The following is a 21,639-nucleotide window of genomic DNA, read 5'->3' on the forward strand; positions in this document are numbered from 1 at the left end:
GAACAGGCACATTTGATAGGCACTTTCAGTAAATGTACATAACCTGTCCTGCTGCTGTAATTAGTATTGAAGTTTACTTTAAAATTTACTAGCAAAGAGGCACCTGCACCTGACTGCATTTTTCTGGGATTCTTTCATGAGGGGATTTTGTAATGCACAGTTAGATACGTAAGATGTGGTTTCCAATTATTCAGAAATCACAAGGTCAAAAGGCACATTTGTGGCCTCAAGAGCTACCTAAGAATATGTATAAATATTCATGTCTAAAAAACCAGCCCCAAGTGACACCTGTCTGTATGTCCACACAACAAGCAGTTTTGTTTTTCTTGAATGTATAATCTTAATAAGAATGTGTTAACTAAATGAGCATAATGTCAGAGCAGTTTAATTAAGTACTATTTGTTAATTAAGATCAACCTGTGAATAGCAAGATTATTTTTCAATCAGTCTTTACTAGTGCAACAGTTAACATCTGCCATGAAAATTACTACTTCATTACGTTGTCCCAGTGCCAACATGATCAAAACAAGTATTTGTATAAAATTTGGAAGTTATTTTAAGAAACTGATCAATATATACAGATTGTAGCTGTAGTAAACAGCAATGCTGCCAGAAGCTCTTGAGTAAGCTCTTAAGTAAGATATTTTATAAGGAACATATAATATTGCATCTATATATGTAGAATGCCAGAGATCCCGAGTGTTCCTTAAGAATTCCTTCATTAGTTTTCTTTATTTTCTTATCCCATCCTCTGAAATCATTTCAGTAAAGGCACCTTTTTGTTGCAACAAATTCTGTGGTGTACCATATTCTAGTATTCTTCCTGTGTCCAGAACAAGCACTCTACAATACAGAAGAGAAAGGTAAGAGAAGAGGAAAAATCAGCTCTTCAACCGTATTTTCCAGTCATAATACAGATATCTCTGGATAATGGAAACACTTATTTAGAAGAAATATCATTGCACAAGATAATTCATTGGCTTCTAAAGCTAGGAACTCCTACAGTAAAAAACAAAGCCTTTTGAAAAGGGCATTTTTGTTTAATTGATAAAAATGCTACAGTATAGTCCATTCAATCTAGAGAATTAAGTGGTGTTACTAGTAGCTTCTATCTGTCTCAGCAGCAAAATTAGTAAAACTAATTCTGTAATCAGAAGGGGGAAACAGAACACAGGCTATCAATATTTAATTAACATTGATGCTCAAGTTTTTCATACCTTGAATTACAAAGATACAAAGACATCAAGGTAAAAAGTGTTGGGAGTGCAAAACTCAGTAATTAAAATTCAGTCAGTTCAAGGAAGCTGTTCAATTTTCACATGGCTTATCAAAACTTACCTGTCTGAATAGGACAAGCAATAGGACAAGGGGGCACGGACTCAAGCTCTGCCAGGGGAAATTTAAGTTGGATATCAGAAAAAAATTCTTTACATAGAGAGTAATCAGGCATTGGAATGGGCTGCCCAGAGAGGTGGTGGATTCACCATCCCTGGAGATTTTTAAACATAGATTGGACATGGCCAGGGACTGGAGTTGGACCAAGGGTTGGACTCGATGATCTCGGAGGTCTTTTCCAACCCAATCGATTCTATGAATCCATGACTGTATGTAACCTGTGGGCTATAGTGAATACTGTGCAGTTGTGAAACTCTCTTTTGATGGTGGACTGCACAAAGTTGTCTGTTACATGTCCACAGAAGCTGTTGCCTCATCTAGGACCAGGATTTTTGTCTTTCACAGCAAAGCACAGGCCAGACAGACCAGCTGCCTCTGCCCAACACTGTTAAAAAAACAGTTGAGAAGGGCAAGTCAGGCACATGGAGGATGAGGACAAGATAAAGCTGAGATTATTGGGAAGCCTATCTGTACTGTCTTTCCTAATGATGCTTTCTGAACAGTGAAATATGTTCACCTTGTTTTGGAAGTTTTATTTCTTCTCGCTTAGTGTATCAATAGTAGTAAAGGTGTGACTCTTCAACACTGGTGGCTGAACTTTGTAGTGTAAACCTATTCCTGTCTTTAGTTTCTATACTCACATTATAATGGGTACTCTGATTAAGCCAGACTGAATGGCAAACCACTTTAATAATTTTCAGTATAACAGTTTGGATAGTCCTATATGTTAGCTGTGGTATGTGCCTCCTAGAAACATTCTCCTGCAAATGATCTGTCAAAAAAATTCAGGCAGATATTCAGCACTCTCCATTTAAGACCCTGCCCCTTTACTGCTGAAAGCTTCAGTAACCTTTCAAGTGTCTCCCTCCTTGCATAACTATGGGTTAATGTTTTAAAAGAAAAAACTGAGTTGCTTTGCCTATGCAAATAAGCAAAGGGATAAACTCTTTGGAGGTTGGTGGGGTTTTGATTTTTTTTGTTTTGTTTTGGGTTGTTGTTGTTGTTTGTTTTCTTCCGGTTTGATTTTTTGAGAAAGATTTAAATTAATGAGCACTTTTCTACTAGATCTAATTAGGTGCTGCATGAATTGCACCACCATGCTTCCCTTCTTTATACTTTCTTGTATACTTGAGCTAAAAATAGTCTGTTTCCTTGCCTTCCCATATTGCACAGGCCATAGGACTTTATACAGTTGTGACCAGTTAGTCACCTCAAAGAAACTGGCACAACCAGAATAATTCTGCTTACAATCACAGGAGAAGTGTCATTATTATCCTGATACTTTCTGAAGTAAATTCTCGGGAAGGAACACACAGTTTTACAGTACTGGAAAATAACTTCAATAGCACTTTCTTGATTATGTACCTGAGATTTTCACCACCTTCCGAAATCTCATGAAGGAGCTTCTTTGGCAGTGACTGGACAAAATCCTTTAAATCACACAGTTCCAGCACCTCCCACAGTTCAAGAGCAGAGTGTTTTCCAAGTGGATCCAAATTTGACTGCAGTGTCCCAGAAAACAAGATGGGGTCCTAAATCACAACTGAATGTGAGTGCACAATTACCAACACAATCCTAAAACAGTCTGCCATAAATCCTTACATAACAGAAGGAACTGGGACAAATAATCTTGGAAATGGATCTCTGCAAGGGAAATTGTAACAGTCTGAAGCTGGTGAATGGAAGCACAAAACTCATGTTGGGTCTCTGTAAGTTCACCTCTTTTTTTTAGGGTGAAATGTACAGGGCAGGAGATTTCTTGTGCATTCACTGTGCTCTGGTTCTGTGGCTCACTAAAGACCTGTCCAACATGTGGCAACTGCCACAACATATGAATTATTACTATTGCTCAGTTTGTGAAGCACTGGGTAGTACACTCATAATAAAAAACGAATAACAATTAGAAGGCTATGATTCTAAGTTAAATATGAATAGAGACATGGAGAAAATATTACCAGGGTTAAAGCTCCAAAAAAAGCTAGAAAAAACCCAAAACCTTTCTTTGCAAAAGGTCAGATAAATTTATTATAAATGATGTTAACATCACCCATGCACAAAAATGTTTGTATGAGTGGCATTCAGGGAATGTGCAAAAAGTCTTCAGGTGACCATTAAATTTGTGTTCTAGGTTTTACTTTATACTAGGGCATTTCAGTGTAAATCAGTTTACCAGCATGAACAAAATCCTAATGATATGTGAATTAAGAGTTTCTTGTTCTGAAGTAAGCAAGGACAGCTTTACATGACAGACCATAGCAGATTAATTTCAATACATATTACATAACTTGTGTATAAGCCACTTTATTCCTGACATTCTTCAGACATAATTGGAAGTATTTTAAAACATTTTTGCCCTCAGGTGGAACCTGGAAAGACTCTATGTACCTATACACTGTTAAGCAAAACATGGTATAACAAAACCTAATGTCACACTTGTGGTATCCCTGTTTTGAAGTGCCTTCCATATAACTGCCAAAATTCCATTGGAGTTTTATGCCTCTGTTTCTCAGCAGGCTGTGGATTTTGAGGATATAATTTCTCTCAAAAGCTGAATGCCTTATGTCAGTCAAAAAAGAATAATAAATAGTTATTTCTAAACCACATCTCACCTGTGGAATAATGTTAAGACTTCTACGTAGGTCATGGAGTCCAATGGTTGATATATCAATGCCATCAATAATTATTTTGCCTTCACATCCCTTCAGAACTCTAAACAATCAATTTGTGAGTGTTGATTTACCAGCTGCTGTTCTTCCAACAATTCCAACCTGAAACAGAAAGTGTGATGATACAGACTCTATGTTACATATTCTAGATGAATAATTATATAGAGTACTATGATACAGTGAATTCAGTTTCACAGTTTTCAATCCAGTTCTCCCTTAGGAGATGTACAGCCTGTGCCTGACTCAGGGGGATCCTTCCCTAAAGCAAACAATAAATAACAGCAGAGGAAAAGGGACACCCCACACAGACCAGTATGACCAAGTGAATGCCATTTATTACACACTGCACCTGGTTTATATAGGGTTAAGGCTACATTCAGTTGGCTAAATTGAATCTCACACCACCTAACTGCAAACTGTAATAGGTTATAATCCATATCTCACAGGTCCAATCTTTTGGTGAACTCATCCTGAGTGTTTTCAAGAACACCTCCAGAGTCTTGTGGGAGACATGAGGAGTTCTCATGAGAAACCGCCGGGGAGTTGCTAAGAACTCCCGAGAAGAGATATCTCATACAATGGTCTGCAGCAGCTGTGGCCTTGTTTATTCTTAGTTGCTTTCAGTATCACAGGGTCTTATATAGATCTGAATTGCTCACCCTTGATTTTTCTGTACCTACACTTCCCATTTCTTCTCCTTTTTTTTCCTGCACTCCTCAGCTCAAACCAATGACTCTAAACTAGGTCTCGCCTGGTGTTCCTTGATCCCAAGCCCAAAGTTGATTAGCCCTAACCTGTCAGTGTATTTCTCTGCATAAACATTCAGCACAATGGACAAGAGATTTAATTTCAAATTTGGATTTCTTCCTTAAAACTGCCAAGTTCATAAATAATTATCTCAGTTTCTTACAGGGATAAGAATTTCTACATATATTTCTAAAAAATACTTTTTCCTTTTCTCATTTTTTTTACTCTTTTCTTCACTTAACATCTTTCCTATTCAACATCATCTTGCTGCATCTCATAGTGAAGTCTCCTTATCTATTTTTTCTTTTATTTTTTAAAATATTCTAATCCCAGATGACATATGCACATTTTCTATAAAACTGCTGGTTTCTATTATCTGAAGAAGAAATTGTCCTAGTGTTCAGACATAATCTATGCATTCATTACAAAGAGTGGTAGATAAACTGCTCTTGTCCTTCTGTTTCTCAGTGGCTTTACTCTGACTAAAGGTAAACACAAAGTTGTGGAATTCTCCAGGGGAAGGTTCAATCACAGATGCAGAACTGCTGCAAAACACCTGTTTGAGATGAGGCTGTTGTAAAAGGAAACTAAGTTCTCATACACAACATGCATGCAGTGCCTGGGAAGCAGACAGGGATCCCCTGGAGAGCACAGAAGCACCACAACAAGGGAGCAGGCCTTGGAATGCATAGATTGGAAGACAGTGGCTGGGGAGGGACAGGGGATGCAGCTTGTTCCTGCGCCACTGTTTTCTACCACACCCAGCAATTCCCCTTGGGTTATGGGGGCTTCAATCTGCTCCCTGACCCTGTCTTCCAGCTCAGGGGGCTGGGTACCTGAAGAACTGGTCTTACACTATTAAAGACTGAGGAAAAGAAGGCATTAAATACCTCAGTCTTTCCCTCAGCCTTTGCCACTTTCCCATTCAATAAAGGACTGAGATTCTCCTTAGACTTCTTTGTTGCTGATGTTTTTATAGAAAATTTTTTTGTATTTTATGGCAGTAGCCAAATTAAGTTGAAGTTGAGTCTTGGCCCTTATTTTCTCCCTGCACCATCTCACTACATCATTGTAGTCCCCGTAAGTTGCTGGAGCCTTCTTCCAAAGGTCATAAACTCTTTTTTCCTATTTTTTAACTCCTGAATTCCAGATAACCTCTGTTCAACCAGGCTGGTTGTCCTCTTCTCCAGCAGTTCACCTTTCAGCAGGTGGGGAAGGGCTGTTCCTGCACGTTTAGTCATTCCTTCTTCTAGCAAAACCTTTGACATCATTACCCACAGCATTCTCCTGGAGAGTATCCAGTGAACCTGGTTTTATCCCTTTCCCCATTCAAATCCAGTTTAAAGCCCTCTGAATGATCCCCTCTAACTCCTGCACAAAGACCCTTTCCCCCTCTGAGACAGGTGTACCCCATCCATTGCCAGCAGGCCTGCTGTTGTAGAGACCAATCCACAATCCAAAAATCCAAAATTCTGCTGGTGGCACTAGGCTTGGTATTGATCTGCTTGCTCATCCTGTTTTTTCCCTTGTCATTCTCTGCAACTGGAAGAATAGAAAACACTGCGTTCCTGATCTCTTTACCAGTCATCCCACGGCCCTGAAGTCTTCATTTGCTTCCCAGTGGAGTTTAACAGAGGGATGCAAAGATCCAAAGATCTCAATGCATTTCTGATAGAATTCCACTGAAACAAGGCTAGGATGAATTTGGTTCATATTTTGTTTTGGCTTTGTATTTCTTGAAATAATTTCTCATGTTTTTAGAGGTTTAGTGTTTGAGAAGACATAGGTAAAAAATACAGACCAAAAATTCATTCCCTTAAAACTCATAGGCAGTTGGGTTCTATGCAACAGAAATAGTATAACTGAAACAGTGACATGAGATTCAGGCAGTTTGGATTTGGTTTCTGAGTTTCTAATAGAGGTCTTTAAAACTCCAGTCAGTTCATAATCTCTCTCCTTCTCTCTATATACATACTATTATAACCTGAGAATTCAAATATATTGTGTTGAGAAATAAATGTTTTAAGGTACTGGGAAGCAACATTGTGATCCAGTCAGCTACTAAAGCAATAAGGAACATGAGAAACAGTCCTGCACTAATTAATGTTTTTATAAAACCAACCATAAAAGGGTCGGGGTCAGCATGGAGTAAGTTGTCAGATATCCAGATGACTTCAGAACATCCACTTCATGTTCTCTAATGCTCAAAACCTTCCTTTGATACACAGGTTCCCACACAAAGTTTCCGAATCTAGACAATCAAACAGACATTTTAATAAAACAAGAAAGCAGTGACCATGCTTCAGAAATCCACTTATTCTCCAAGTGTCATTTTCAAATGTTGACCAGTAACACACTACAAAAATATGAATGTTTTGCAAATGAAAGCAAGACCTGATATAACTCTAAATTACGTTATCCTTATGGAAAATTATGTTAGTCACTCTTAATTCTTCAGATTTCTAAATGTCCCTTAGGTATCATAAAGGATAAGCTGGTTTAAAAAAAAAAACAGAAATAACAAAAATAAGATAACTTTTAAAAGTGTTTTTCCTCTATGCTCCAGTCTTGCCCTGCTAAATGTTTTAAGGTATCTATTAACATATTTTATATTTTCATGAAAAATGTGGTAGTAAAATTAATGCATTATGGATAGCAAGTTTTTCAAATCATACCAAACCAGTAAATATTTTCCAAAAACACTTTAAGCACATCACATTAAAACATTTTCTCTTCAAACTTTTATCATTGTTTGCTGAAATATTATACATAAACCCTAAGTTTTTAAAATAACTTACTATCTTTACAACCTAAGTAAAAAACCCCAAATCCCTTACTAGTTGTGTCAGTACCTTTATTCCATGTAATACTTCACTTAGTAGCTTGACTTGGTGATCTGAATACTTTATTTGACATTTCTGGTTAAAAGACAGCAATGTTTTCATTTTTCAAAGAACAAATGCATTTGGAAAGTAAAATATGTAGTGCACTGCAGGCACTTCTATGCTATTTTTATCTTACTGAAAAACAAATTAGCACTGCAGTTATACCAGTTTCAGACAGACATAGTGAAAAAAAATAGATGGGATTAAATACACTAAAATAACTATTTTACCCCAAAATAGCTTAAAGGTGCATTTCAACTCTTAACCAGTTTAATTTTCTTTCCATTGAATTAAAATGATGTTTCCAGTTCCCAGAGTGTTCAGGAATGATAATAATTTTTAATCTTCAAAATTGCTAAGCAGTTAAATACAGACTCAATAACAAAATAGTGTAACACTAAATACACACACACATATGTGTAACACTATATAGGTATATATGTATATATACAGGAATTAAGAAGAACATTTCATCTCTTACTGATCAATATGTTATTATTTAAAGAACTAAAGAACCACATAAATTCTTCTCACTCCTATGCTACACTCAGGCTCTTCTGCATCTCACATTTCTGAAATACTCATTAGCAGCCTCTCTAATGTTTGGAGTCTTATTCACATATAACAACAAGTGGAAAACTTTCAGACAGAATGATTTTATTTGTCCTTTATATTTCTTCTCTCTCTTGTATCACAGTAGGGATCTAAGTGCATATGTAGCTGCTCCACCTCACCTGGAAAAGAGGTGAGAGGGTTTTCTGGTTTGGTTTTTTTTTCAATGTCTCTGGACTGTTACAAAAGAATTAATAGAGACAGTCTTCACTGCATGTTACACCATGAAAGGCATAATAGGGATAAGTAATTGCCTTGACAGGAGTGCAAAACTTAGGGTTGAAGTATTTTTTTCCAGAGTTCACAGAGATTTTCACAGTAACAGGCAATACAGTGCCAAGAGATCTGTAGCATCAGAGGAGCAAAAAAGAAGTCAGAACACACAGTACCTCCAGGGGAATTCCCATAATCTCAGGAGAATGTGCTAAACTTTAGGGAGCAGCTTAGTCTGAATAGTAAAAGTGGAAGAGGGCCATAATCCTACAAAATCCCTTACTGAATGGAATTAGCTCTTGTAATATGCAAAAAAACCCCATAGCATTTTCCTACATTGAGTCATACAGTGATTTTTACTAATCTAAAAGTATTGTTTCATAATGATGAAAATTTAGGTATCTAACCTGCACTAATTTAGTTATCAAGCATATGGCCTGGTTTCTGCAGTTACACTTTCCCCCTTGCTGAAAAATTGCTGCAGCCTGGCACAGTTTATTTGTTTGGGGTTTATATGAGATATGCCAATCCTGTTCTAATACCTGCATAATCTACCTCCCCCTTCACTCCTGTTTTATGACAACTTCATTACCATGCTTACTTAAATATCTCACCTTCAGTCTCCTTACTTCGTCTGCAATGTGTACATTTATAGGTATGACCAAAAGCAGCAGTGCAACACCTGCTAGGACTGAGGGGCCAAGCTCTTTCCTGAGGAAGACAACAGCCATGATGATCTGAAAAGGTGCTGACCACAAGAGGTTCACAACAATAGCAAGCTCCAGGAGATGCTGAGCATCTGCAGACATCAGGTTAACCATGTGCCCAGTTGGATAGTTTTATCATGAGGAGTTTGCTAAAGTTAAGGCCTGCAACAAGAAAATACAAGAGTCACAAAAAAATCAACAATTTTTTATTGCTAAGAGGAGAACAACTGGAGCAATGAAGAGGAGGCTTAGAGGTGACCTCATCACCGTCTAGAACTTCCTGAAGGGAAGCTACAACCAGGTGGGGGTTGATCTCTTCTCCCAGGCACTCAGCAATAGGACAAGAGGGCATGGGCTCAAGCTCTGCCAGGGGAAATTGAAGTTGGAGATCAGAAAAAAATTCTTTCCAGAGAGAGTAATCAGTCATTGGAATGGCCTGCCCAGAGAGGGGGTGGATTCACCATCCCTGGAGGTTTTTAAACTGAGATTGGCCATGGCACTGAGTGCCATGATCTGGTAAATGAACTGGAGTTGGACCAGGGTCGGACTCTATCTCGGAGGTCTTTTCCAACCCAATCGATTCTATGATTCTATGAATGCTGAACTTGGTGAAACAAACTTGCAACTCTTTCTAGTAAATAAACAAGACAACATGGTGCAAAGAGGGCTCAGCTTTGGCATGGCTTAGAATCTCCCAGGGCAGGAACCAGCACCAGCAGGTATCATCCCAGTGCAGCAGGCAGATGCCAGCAGTCCCAGGTGTCTCGGGACTGACACCCGGATAAACACACACACACACTCTCTCTCTCTCTGTTAGTGCCTCACATTTTTCCACTGTGTCACCAGCAACTCCTGTGTGCAACATGACAGTGCTGCAGCAGCTCACTCCACCATCCACCCCATGTCCCAGATACACCCCTGACCTGATACTCCACTCAGAGGGAAGAGGCTGTATCTCTACTCTGCAATTAAGCTGAAGCCTCTCTTCCCCTGTTTATGACCTGATGTACTGATAAACCTTGATATGCAACTTGAGAGAATATTACAAGTAAAACTTTTTGTATTGGTTTAGCAAATACCTGAGAAGTCTATGTCAAAAAAGCCCAGTCTGACTCCTGAAAAAAGAGACTGTATTTTAAAATTAAAAAAGGCAGTAATTCAGTTCAGATTTAGATTATTTGCTTCCTTAACTTACGCTTAATAGTTAAATACTGCAGTAAAAATACCCATGTGCCATGTTCGTAACAAAGTAAACAAAAGGTGCAGTACTGAGAAATCAGATTTATCTCATATCCTACACAATAACACGATAGTAAACATTTTTAGGTTTAGCAGGTCAGGCAACTCCTTTTACTTCTGCATTATAAGCGCTTGCATTTCTAGCAGCTAATGCTGTGTATCCTAATAAAATAGCTAATGCTCAGTGTATCTTAATTAAAAGTGGGATAAGTTACAGATAGATTTCCACAGTGGTCAGCCATCCTTTAAACACATGAAAATCAGTTAAACTACTGGGTATTCAATTCATAAGCAATTTAATTAAAATTAGGGGAAATTGTAACCTCCAAAGGAGACAGAGCAGCAAACTTCAGCTTCTCATACTTACTACTACTAAATAGTAAAAACAGTGATCATGAATATCTACCTTTACTTTTTCTCAGATATCCAACCTAAACAGTTTTCCCATGTCATTCAGTAAACTTGGGAAATTAACCCATGATCAAAACAAAATTTAGTTTCTACATATATTTCTAATCTTATGTCTGTACGGGTGGCTGACAAAAAGTATATAATTTCAGGATTAGAGTCTTACAACAGAAATGCTGCTGAAGTTCCAAATTATTACAAATAAACAGTCATGAAAACACAATCTCAGTCTGTTGTCCTGTCACCAGTGTATTACATGGTAAGCACAGTGTCTTAACACTGTGTGTGTGTTCCAGGTGTTGTTTTGAAGGAGAGGTAGAACACGATTACCTTTTTGTATATCAGGCCAACAACTGCAGTCTTTTTTTTGACTGCAGTAAGTATGTAGTTATGTTGGTATAACTGATGGAGAAGACTCTGTGAGAGAACTACAAAAAACAGGGCAAAAACATAGCCATATCCACTCCAATTTGAGCTAGGCTGATTTTCACTGGTCACTATCACTGCTCTGAAAATAAAAGAAAATGAATTTTAAATTCTGTCCATGAAGTTAACAACCAACAATAAAAAGTTTGATAAACTGAGATACTAAGGCTTTTTTGTGTCCAGATGAGTTGGAAGGTCGCAAAAAATATGATGTTAGAAATGTCTGGGTTTTATCTGTGTTTTTCAATTTTTTAGCTTAGAAAAAATTCTCAAATACAAATCTAGACGTGCTATCACTCTGACAATGGAGTACAAATAAAGAAATAAAGAAAACTTCATAAACGAAAAAATAATTAGATATTTTTACTTAGAAAGGTTTCAATCACCAAACATGAAAGTGAGAGAGAAAAAGAAAATTCTGATTTTTGTGATAGTAAAAGATGACTTTAAATAACCACCAGCCATCATGTCTTCAAACTGATTTTATGGTTAACCATTTTGTTCAGGATTACACTGATTAAAGGTACAGTTTAGAGGTTAATGCTAATTCTGTTCATTATAAACACTTGAGTGTTTGATTCTTAACACCTCTGTGAAAAGTACAGTTTCTAAAAACACTTCTGTCAACCTCATGGTATCAACAGTATGGTAACAGTCATTGCAGTTTTCCATTAAATGCTGAAGCTGTATCTATTATTATGTATTTAAGTGAGTTTTTTAAAAATAGAGATGGGAAAATATTGACAAAAAGCGGGAAAGTTAAATATCCGTACCTATTTTTCTTAACATTTGATTTTGTATTTATGCAAATAAAATAATTCCATTCGATCACTATCAGATAACAATGGTGGGAAGGATAAAATTTTTACACTTCTAAGCTGTTGCTTATTTTGGTTTCGATACTGGTAACCTTTTATTTTTATTTTTACTATTGCTTTTTGAACACAAAGTGAAACACATTAAAACTGACTGCATTATTTGTGGACTCAAAAGCCAGAATGTCAGAATATTTATTAATCAATAAATATTTACATGTTTGCCATAATGGCAATATCAAAGATGGCTTATGGAAGCTTGTTTTCTTAAATAGCACTCTTAGTATGTAAGAAGTCTGCAGGATCACAAAAAATGCATACAGAATTAAGATAAGAAATATTTTTGAACCTCACCCACATGTAAAATATAAAATATGCAATGTTAGAGCATCCATCTAACACCATCAGTGTACTACTATCTGAAAAATCGCATTTCCTAAAGATAAAAGCAAAGCTTTGGTCTAAGAAATGATGCCTGGTTTTATGTAGCATGACTAAAAGTCATTCCAAAAAAGATAAATATAATTTCTAGGGCTGCTCCAATAATCCCAAAATATAATACACTTTATTCCTCAAATCATTATCACATACCAAAAAATTGTGTCAGAAAAAACAGAGATAAGCTTCAACACAAATGGAATCTCATTTATAACAGACTTACAGCATCTTTATATTTAAGGTGGAATAAACCCTCCTTTCAGAGTATTTTCAGTTGTCAAGTAACTATTTTTGCAGTTTGAATTTAGCTCAAACAATTGCAAAGATTCTTAAAAGGGTAAAAAAAAAAGCCTTTCTTAATCATCATAATGATGACCATTTATTTTTTTTGCAGACTACTCCAAAACCAAAAAGAGTTACTGAATTTAAAATTAACCTTATTGAGAAGTACTTTTGAATGCTCCAGTAGAAAGGGGTTGGGGGCTTATATCATCAGTGGAAGGAAGGGTAAATCCACAAACAGCTAAGAAAAACACTGATGAGATGCAGCAAAATGAGACTCTGTAGGAATCCACAGTAAGTCATTAAAAAGTGAAAGTCACACTTTTAATGGATTTACAGGTGAGGTCTTCGCTCCTGTGAACTTCCTACCATTACAGAGCTCCTAGTGCTGGAACAGGAACAAGAAAATAATAACTGTGACTGAAACTATCAAGGATTTACATGAAAATGTAAAGCAAAATTCAAGCAAAAAACTACCAAATATCTGTAAAACTCCACATTGATGAAATTAAAAAAAAAACAGAACCCAGTTTTCTGTGTTTTGCAAACCCCTGTCTACTGATAAACAAGCTGATCATAGACTATTCTACCTTCCTGAAATACAGATGCAAAGGTAAGACACAAGGAAACAGAGAAGTTTGGAGAGAAATCAGCTGGGCAGTTTGGCAATAGGGGAATTCATCACCAAATAAAAATCACTGTAGAGTCCGTACCAGTCACAGTAGATTCCTTATCACTTGAAATGTAACTAGATATCTTTCTAAGAGGTAAACTTGAACTTAAACAATTTAGAAAAATCGAGCAGCCACAGTAGAGATCCCTGGTCCCAACACTGAGGGGCCCCTGTGCCCTACAAAATTCAGGCTGTTCAATAAACAACAAGATTTTCTAACTCTTCTCCAGCTTCTAGAGTTCTTAATTTTAACAAAATGTATTGCCTATTGTCAGAATTATAGCTACCATTAATTCTGTGGTAGACTTCTGGGTTTCTTTCCTCCATTCCTTTTCAAAGTTAGGACACACTCTGTATGGTGAATCATCTTCACTCAGTTCAAACAGGTCATCCCCTTCCAATGGCTTGTTGTAGCCTGTAGATATCACTCTGAAAGAAAGCAATTAATTCAGACAGCCTGAAATACAACAGACAAAACAAGATGAACTGCAAACTCAAAGAGCCAATAATAAAACTTAGTATATATAAATAAGCTCTATCATCAAAATAATACGATCCTACAAATGCTACAGACTAATAGAGGAACATACTTACAGCTACCTTCAATACACTGAAATTCACATGAAGTAAGGAGAGAACATGCAGACTGTCACATCTGAACAGTGATTTCTGAGGAACCTTTGTACCTCAGATTCTGTCCGTATTTCTGATCCTGTATTTCTTTACAGAAAAATACACTATTTCATAAACAAACACCTGTAATATCATTACTTTGATCTGGAATGAAACACTTTTTCTATCACAGGAGTGTTATCATGGTAACCCAGGATCATTTAGGTTGGTAAAGACCCTTAAGACAATCCTAAAAGTTAATCTACAAGTACCAAGTCTACCATTAAGGTTGTCCCTAAGTGTCATGCCTACACTAAGCTACAAGTACCAAGTCTGCCACTAAAGGATGTCCCTAAGTGCCATGCCTACACATCTTTTAAATACCTCCAAGGATGGTGACTAATGTTGCAACTCATCTTTAAGAAGGGTAACAACATAAAACTACTGGGTTTCAGCACAAGAACAATGGAAGTTTCCTTATAGCAGACCTTCAGCTGTAAACATTTTGTTTTAACAAACTGCTTTTATCCACTTAAATGTCAACAAATACTAAAACTGGTCTTAGGGAATAGCAAAACAGGGCTGATGAATACACTGAACCTGAAGGAACTCTGACAGAAACATGAATGATTTAGAATTTTTGATGAGCACTTCAGAGTTGTGACAACTCAAAGTAAGCAACGCCAAACCATTTCTGAGGTGGGGAAAAATCCAAGAGGATTAATGTTGACAATGCACTCCCACTTAAAGGAAGTCCCAAACATCTGGGAATCAATGTGAGACACTGGAGAGTCTGTGCCAGCTCTCATGCTTTCCAGCTGGTGAGGATCTCCCTCCCTGCAGGCTGCAACACAAAGCACAGTGTCCCTCTCCCTATATGTGCCCTTCCAGTGTGCATCATTCCTGTGCCAGTCAGTGACAGTGCAGTTACTGTGTGTGCTCCTGTGCTCATCACAGGACACAAAATAAGACTCTGAAATGCTGGTTTGGAGATTGTGAAATTCTGGTGGTGGTGGACCTCCCTATCTCCAGGGGCCACCCAAACACCTACTGAAGAAACAACAGTAATACAAAGTGAATTTGTCTTCACCATGATAAATTCAGGCAAAAATTAACACTGCTTCTCACTAAAAGGACCAATTTCGAGACAGGTGAGGAAAGCAGACTGATTGGTACTCAAGTGGGAAATGTTATTCAAGAATTCTGCATTATGCATCTCAATTCTAAAACTCAGTGCTACCAGTGGATAAAGAGATATACAAAATACACTCCTGTGCTGGTTTAAAGGCGAACCAGCAGGGGAAATGAACTCACCACGAGAGAGATTGTAAGTCAGACCTAAAATTTAATAATAATATTACAATAAATACACTGACACAAAGGGAAATCGCTTTCAACTCACAAAAACCCAGCAGTATAACCCAGTGTCCTGGGGCACAAATCCAAGGGGGTTTGTTTGCCTTTGTGCTGAGACCCCTGTGGCTCCCCCAAGTCCAGAGCAAAAGGAAGTGAAAAACCTGTTGGTGCAGGCGAGGACTGTAGTCTGGGCGAGAACGGTGATCTCTTCCTGTCAAGGCCCTGCTGCTCCTCTGGATCCAATGAGAAGTTCCAGAGGTCTTCTTACCCACCACTTATGTACCCTCAGGGAGCACCCAGTTCCTCCCCCTGGGCGGGGACTCACGCAGTGGGTGATTAACTCTGGGAGCCAGGGGGTGTTGAGCTGTTGATGGCCCATTTGCAGCCACACCCCCTCAGGCTGGGTGTGAAGGTGATAATGACTCCCTGGGCAGCTGCTGCTAATGGTCCGTTGTCCTTGGGAAATGAATAGAAGGGGTAGAATACACAGCTTTGATCACCCCACACACCGTGTTAGCTGGTCCCTCCTGCTGAACTAAGACAACTCCAAACCATAATCTTCAACTAGCCTGATTTCTAAAGAAACATAATATAGGGTTACGAGTTTATCATGAAACAATTAATCTGAGGTTTCCCCATTTTGATTGCAAGCACGTAAAGTGAGTATATTGTAGCCATCATTTTTTCTGCTTACCTGTGATTGGAATGAGGGAATGTATATAATGTTCAGAATATGAGTTTAATTGCATCTAGTTACTTTATAGCTAAATAACTGAAATCCTTTTTGGTTGTTCTTTTGGGCTTTCTGTTTTGGGGTTGTTTTTTTTTTCATTTTTCTTCTTTTGTTAAACATTTTGAAATTCGTTAAAATATAAAAAGGATAGTCTAGCTTGAAAATTTGGGCAAGCACTGTGACATAAAGAATGCATAAATGTCATAAAAAAGCACTCATAACTTCTCAGAAAAACTGAAATTTTGTATTTATGATGTAGAACTTAAGGATTGGTAAAAAACAATGGTGAACTCCTAATGTCAACACGGACAGAGTTTAACTAAGTACTCTGAATTCTTGAAACAATCTGTTTTGTCTTACCTTATTAATAGCAAATATAATGTTCAGTTTTTCCTTAAAATTAAGACTATTGAACAAAGCAAGACACAGTTAGTTCTAATAGTCCTCAAATGTTTTTTCTCAGATTTTTTGAAGTGTGGATGTCTAACTCAAATAATTTTTCAAGGAAAAGAAGTTAAAAATTTAGTAATGGTCACAAGTTATAACTCATGAAATTGTTTGAAATAACGTTCAAAATACTAAGGGACAGAAAGGTGCATGACTTGATAGAACTGAGCTTTCAGTTCCTATTTTTTGGTGGAAAATTTCCCAAGAGGCAGAGAGACTTTCGGTTGTATGTGAGCAGGTGAACTACAGTTATAACTTCTGATCTCCCATAAAAGAGGGAAGAAAACAAGCATAAAATTGACTACTTGGAAAATACCTTACATGCACTACTGATTATTTGCTCCTAGAGATCTAAAAAGTTGTATCACCACATGGAGTAATCTTATTTGTATATTGTCAAACTTTACACAGATAGGTAACAAATAAAAAAGGAGATGAAATAAGGATAATTTAATCTGGCCTTTTATATCCCATTGTCTAAAAATATTATCTGTTGTGACAAGAAGAATGTGCTTAGCTTCCAAAACACATTTTAAATAATGCCATTAGATAATGTATAAAATGAGTTACTATGTCTAAATAATACTCCACAAAATATTTGAATATGACCTCTAAATGTTGCAAGATTTGATTTTTGTAGAAAAAGCTAACAGCAATCTCAGGCTCAGGCCCTGGCTCAACCCAGAACGTTGTGGAATATAAGTGCAGTCTTCAATTCTCTGAGCATCAATGAACAGCAATAAGCAGCTTATTATATTCTCAACTGCTAAACCAGGAATATGTTAATTTACTGAAAAAAAACATTCTCTTCAGTGTTGCATTTCTGTTTAAAAAAGAAGAAAGGAAAAAGGATCAATGATACTTGACAGAATCAAGAAAAAGTTGGTGATTTTTTTTCCTTCTTTACTAAACAAGTAATTTTCAGAATATACTTAATTCTGACCAGCAATAAGGCCTGTACATACACTCTTTTTGCCTGCCACTTCTCCCACCAATACATTCTAACACAAGAATGAAAGAGATCCACAGTCTCACGAATCAATAGAACAACTTAACTTGGCTGTAAGAGGGTATCAGCTACCACCTGAGCTTCATTTTACTCTGTTAACAGATATCCTAGAGTGTGATCACACCAACAGGAAAGCACAGGAGCTGCACATAATGATCCTTAAGGGTCCCTTCCAACTTGATATATTGTACCATTCCATATCCGAAATAAGTAAACCTTTCTTTGTCAGTTAAAATCCTGTGGGGTTCCCCCCCCCCCATTTAAGTTACCACCAGTTAATACCTAAAGGACAGCAGACTCCTTTCAGATCCTAAAAGACGAAGCACTGCCAACATGTACCATACACATAAGTAAATGAGAAGCGTGTGAGACTCGTGCACTGCTGCCAACTTCCTAAGGAGCTGGGATACGTGTAACTAAGGCAAACAAATAGGAACTCTCCCATATTTCCTGAGCACTGTTTATCCACACCCAGGAATGCCTCCAGCACACCCGGGGAGTAAATTCAGTTCTCCGTTAATTACCTTCGTAAGTATTTCTGACCAGGGACGCACCTGCAGCCCTTCCCGGCAATGCCGAGGAGCACCCACCCACCCAACCAGGCCTCTTCTGCTGTTCCCACAATTTTTCTCGTGCTTTCAGTGAAAAGCCGAATGATTACAGGCTAATCCGAGAAGCAAACATGCGACAGATCCCTCCTCCGACAAACACAAACCCGCTCCTGCTCTACTCCGCCTCCACACGACTTCCCACCAGTGCAGCGTGGAGCGTTCACACTGCGCATCCTGCTCCTGTTCCTATCTGTGGCCGAGCTCCATCCAAGGGATACAGCCCTGGCTCACATCAGCTGCACTGTTTGGACACAGCCCTGGCACGAATCCCGCTCGACATCCCGGCGTGTTTAAGGCGGCCGTAATGGACATCCCGCATCCCACCGGAGCTGCGCCGGGAATCTTCCCGCCCGCCTGGTCCCCGCGCCAGCTCCATCACCTCCGTGCCCGGCGGGCTCAGCCGCTCGAAGGACTCCCCTCGGGACGCGGCCATGGCTCCGGCATCGGCCCCGCCTCCAGCAGCGCCCGCCCCTCCCGGGGCAGGGAAAGGGACGGCGGGGAGTCGGCGCTGCCGCTGGCTCGGCATCATCGGCTGCATGCGCGTCGTCCGTCCCCGCTGCTGCGATCCGGCGTCGTGTTGCCCAGCCCAAGCATTTTGTGACTTAACGCATGAAACTCCCATTTTACTGGGCTCTGGTGGGCAGAGACAGCAGTCGAGGGAAAAGCATGGATCTCTGTAAGGGGAGGTTTGGGCTGGATTTGAGGAAAAGGTTCTTTGCCCAGGGGGTGGTTGCGCGCTGGAATAGGCTCGCCAGGGAACTGGTCTCACATCAAGCCTGACAGAGTTCAAGGAGCTTTTAGACAACGTTTCAGGCTCATGGTGGGATTTTGGGATGTCCTGCGCAGGGCCAGGAGTTGTACTCGATAATCTGATAGGTCCCTTCTAGCTGAGCATATTCTGTGATTCTATGCATAGTGCATTTCAAAAATAATATGTCTTTAACATTCCTTTTAAAATAAAGTTCAAAGATTCAAATTTCCCTCAAATATAAATAGAAAACAAAAAAGATGAATTTAGTTACCCAGTATTTATGTGTCTTTTTCTTGGTTTTGCACTTCTTGTGGTTTTGGCCACCATCTCTTTGTCTGCTTTTGCTACCTTCAGTATTAATGTCATTGTCACAACTTTGCCATTTTTTCATTTTTCAGAGGGTCTTTCATCCGCCTGGTGCACTTCCCATTCACTTGAAAGCTGTGGGGCCAATTCAGGAGAACTCTGTGCAGTCTTAACATTTGCAACTTGATTCTGTTAAGGAAAAAATGATACATTTGAAGGCATTGGTTGAGTCATCTGACAGTAAGGAAATTGCTGACCCAATGAACTGACTCTATGTTATGGGCAGCTGTGCTAAAAAATGATGCATCCAGAGAAATAGAAACTTGAGTTGTTAACACTGAAGAGGAAGTTCTGAAGAGTTTAATTTTGCATACCTTATGTATTATACAATTTAAAGATTGACAAACTATAAAATAGCACAGAATGTTTGAAAATAAAATTGATTTATTTTATTACAACAACTAATGTAGCTGGAAGAAGAAGACAATTTTTTTCACAGTAAAGTTAAAACAGAGACATAATCTGATTTAGGATTAAACTGCCAGTTAGTTGTGTAAGGCAACTAAATAGGCTTCTTTTCCTTTTTTTATCTATGTATTTTGTAAATTTTTGTAACTTCAGTGCCTGTAGTTAATGCAAAGGCATTCACATCTGCAAGTTTTTTAAACCTGGTTTAACCAATTTTGAAGTTAATGTGGAGCAAGACATTCCAACAAGGTATGGTGTTTTCATAGGTTTGAACTAGGAACAGCACAGCAGGTGCCCAGCTTATTCCTATAATCCACAGGGTACAAAATGCATACAATAGACATAGTTCAAATACAGAAGTAGAAACAGGTCGGAAAAGAGCAATGTGTGAGGGGGTGTGAGCCCTGTGGGTGTGCTGGGAGGGGAGAGGGAGTGGGACAGAGCACAGAGTGGTGTGGTGGACACAGCTCCAGCTGGGGGCTGTATCTTGGTGTCCTCACGACTTCTGTGTAGTTTAGAGGGGCTTGGAGGGAGGCCAAGTGTGCCATGACCTGGTGCCTAAAGTCTGTGAGGCACTTCAATAGTTTAAGGCGTTCAATTCAATTTTTCATTCCCGCATTTTCCCTGCTGGTGGGAGGTTTTAAAAGGTTGTTGTCATCAGTGGGAGCATGGACTACAGAGAAACACAGCACTGGGAATGTGCTGGTTTGAAGGTGAACCAGCAGGGGAAATGAACTCACCACGAGAGAGATTATAAGTCAGAGCTAAAATTTAATAATAATATTACAATAACAACACTGATACACAAGGGAAATTGCTTTCAACTCACAATACCCCAGCAGTATAACCCAGTGTCCTGGGGCACAAACCCAAGGGGGTTTGTTTGCCCTTCTGTTGAGACCCCTGTGGCTCCCCCAAGTCCAGAGCAAAAGGAAAAGAAAAACCTGTTGGTGCAGGCGAGGGCTGTGGTCTGGGCGAGAGCGGTGATCTCCTGCTGTCGAGGTCCTGCTGCTGTTCTGGATCCGACGAGAAGGTCCTGAGGTCTTCTTACCCACCACTTATGTACCCTCAGGGAGCTCTCAGTCCCTCCCCCTGGGCGGGGACTCACACAATGGGTGATTAACTCTGGGAGCCAGGGGTTGTTGAGCTGTTGATGGCCCATTAGCAGCTCCGCCCCCCTCAGGCTGGGTGTGAAGTGATAATGGCTCCCTGGGCAGCTGCTGCTAATGGCCCATTGTCCTTGGGGAATGAATAGAGGGGGTGGAATACACAGGTTTGATCACCACCACACAGGGTTAGCTGGTCCCTCCAGCTGAACTAGGACATTATCCACCCCTTATTCCACTCCATCTAGTCATTCCCAAATTAACCCCCTTTTTACCTATACATATATATACACATGTATACAATGAAACATTACAAACTCTTCTCGCTCAAAATTAGGTCCCCTTGTGGTACACAACGTGTTTCTCCATCTTTTTGCATTACCCACCAAGTGCAACCAGGTCCTTGAGCAAAGACAATCCCTCGGGTGGGTTTGCCTTTGTTTGAGGTGGGACTAACCCAAACAGTCTTTCCTAACATACCTCTCATATGGACCACAGGGACTTTATCTCCATCTACAGTATTCAAGAGTTCTGATTGGGCAGGGCCAGCTCGATTGATGGAGCCCCGAGTGTTGACCAACCAGGTGGCCTTTGCCAAATGCAGCTCCCAGTGTTTGAAAGTTCCCCCACCCAACGCCTTCAAGGTTGTTTTCAGCAGTCCATTACATCGCTCAACTTTCCCGGCAGCTGGAGCATGGTAGGGGATATGATACACCCACTCAATGCCGTGCTCT

General features: G+C 39.1%; 1 pseudogene; it reads right to left on the minus strand.

Annotated features, from left to right (window-relative positions):
• Positions 1-432: 432 nt before the first annotated feature.
• Positions 433-18,707, minus strand: LOC139678148 (multidrug resistance-associated protein 1-like; annotated as a pseudogene).
• Between the last annotated feature and the right edge of the window lie 2,932 nt (positions 18,708-21,639).

This window comes from Pithys albifrons, chromosome 1 (assembly GCF_047495875.1).
Source record: "Pithys albifrons albifrons isolate INPA30051 chromosome 1, PitAlb_v1, whole genome shotgun sequence".
In the NCBI taxonomy this organism is placed as follows: domain Eukaryota; kingdom Metazoa; phylum Chordata; class Aves; order Passeriformes; family Thamnophilidae; genus Pithys; species Pithys albifrons.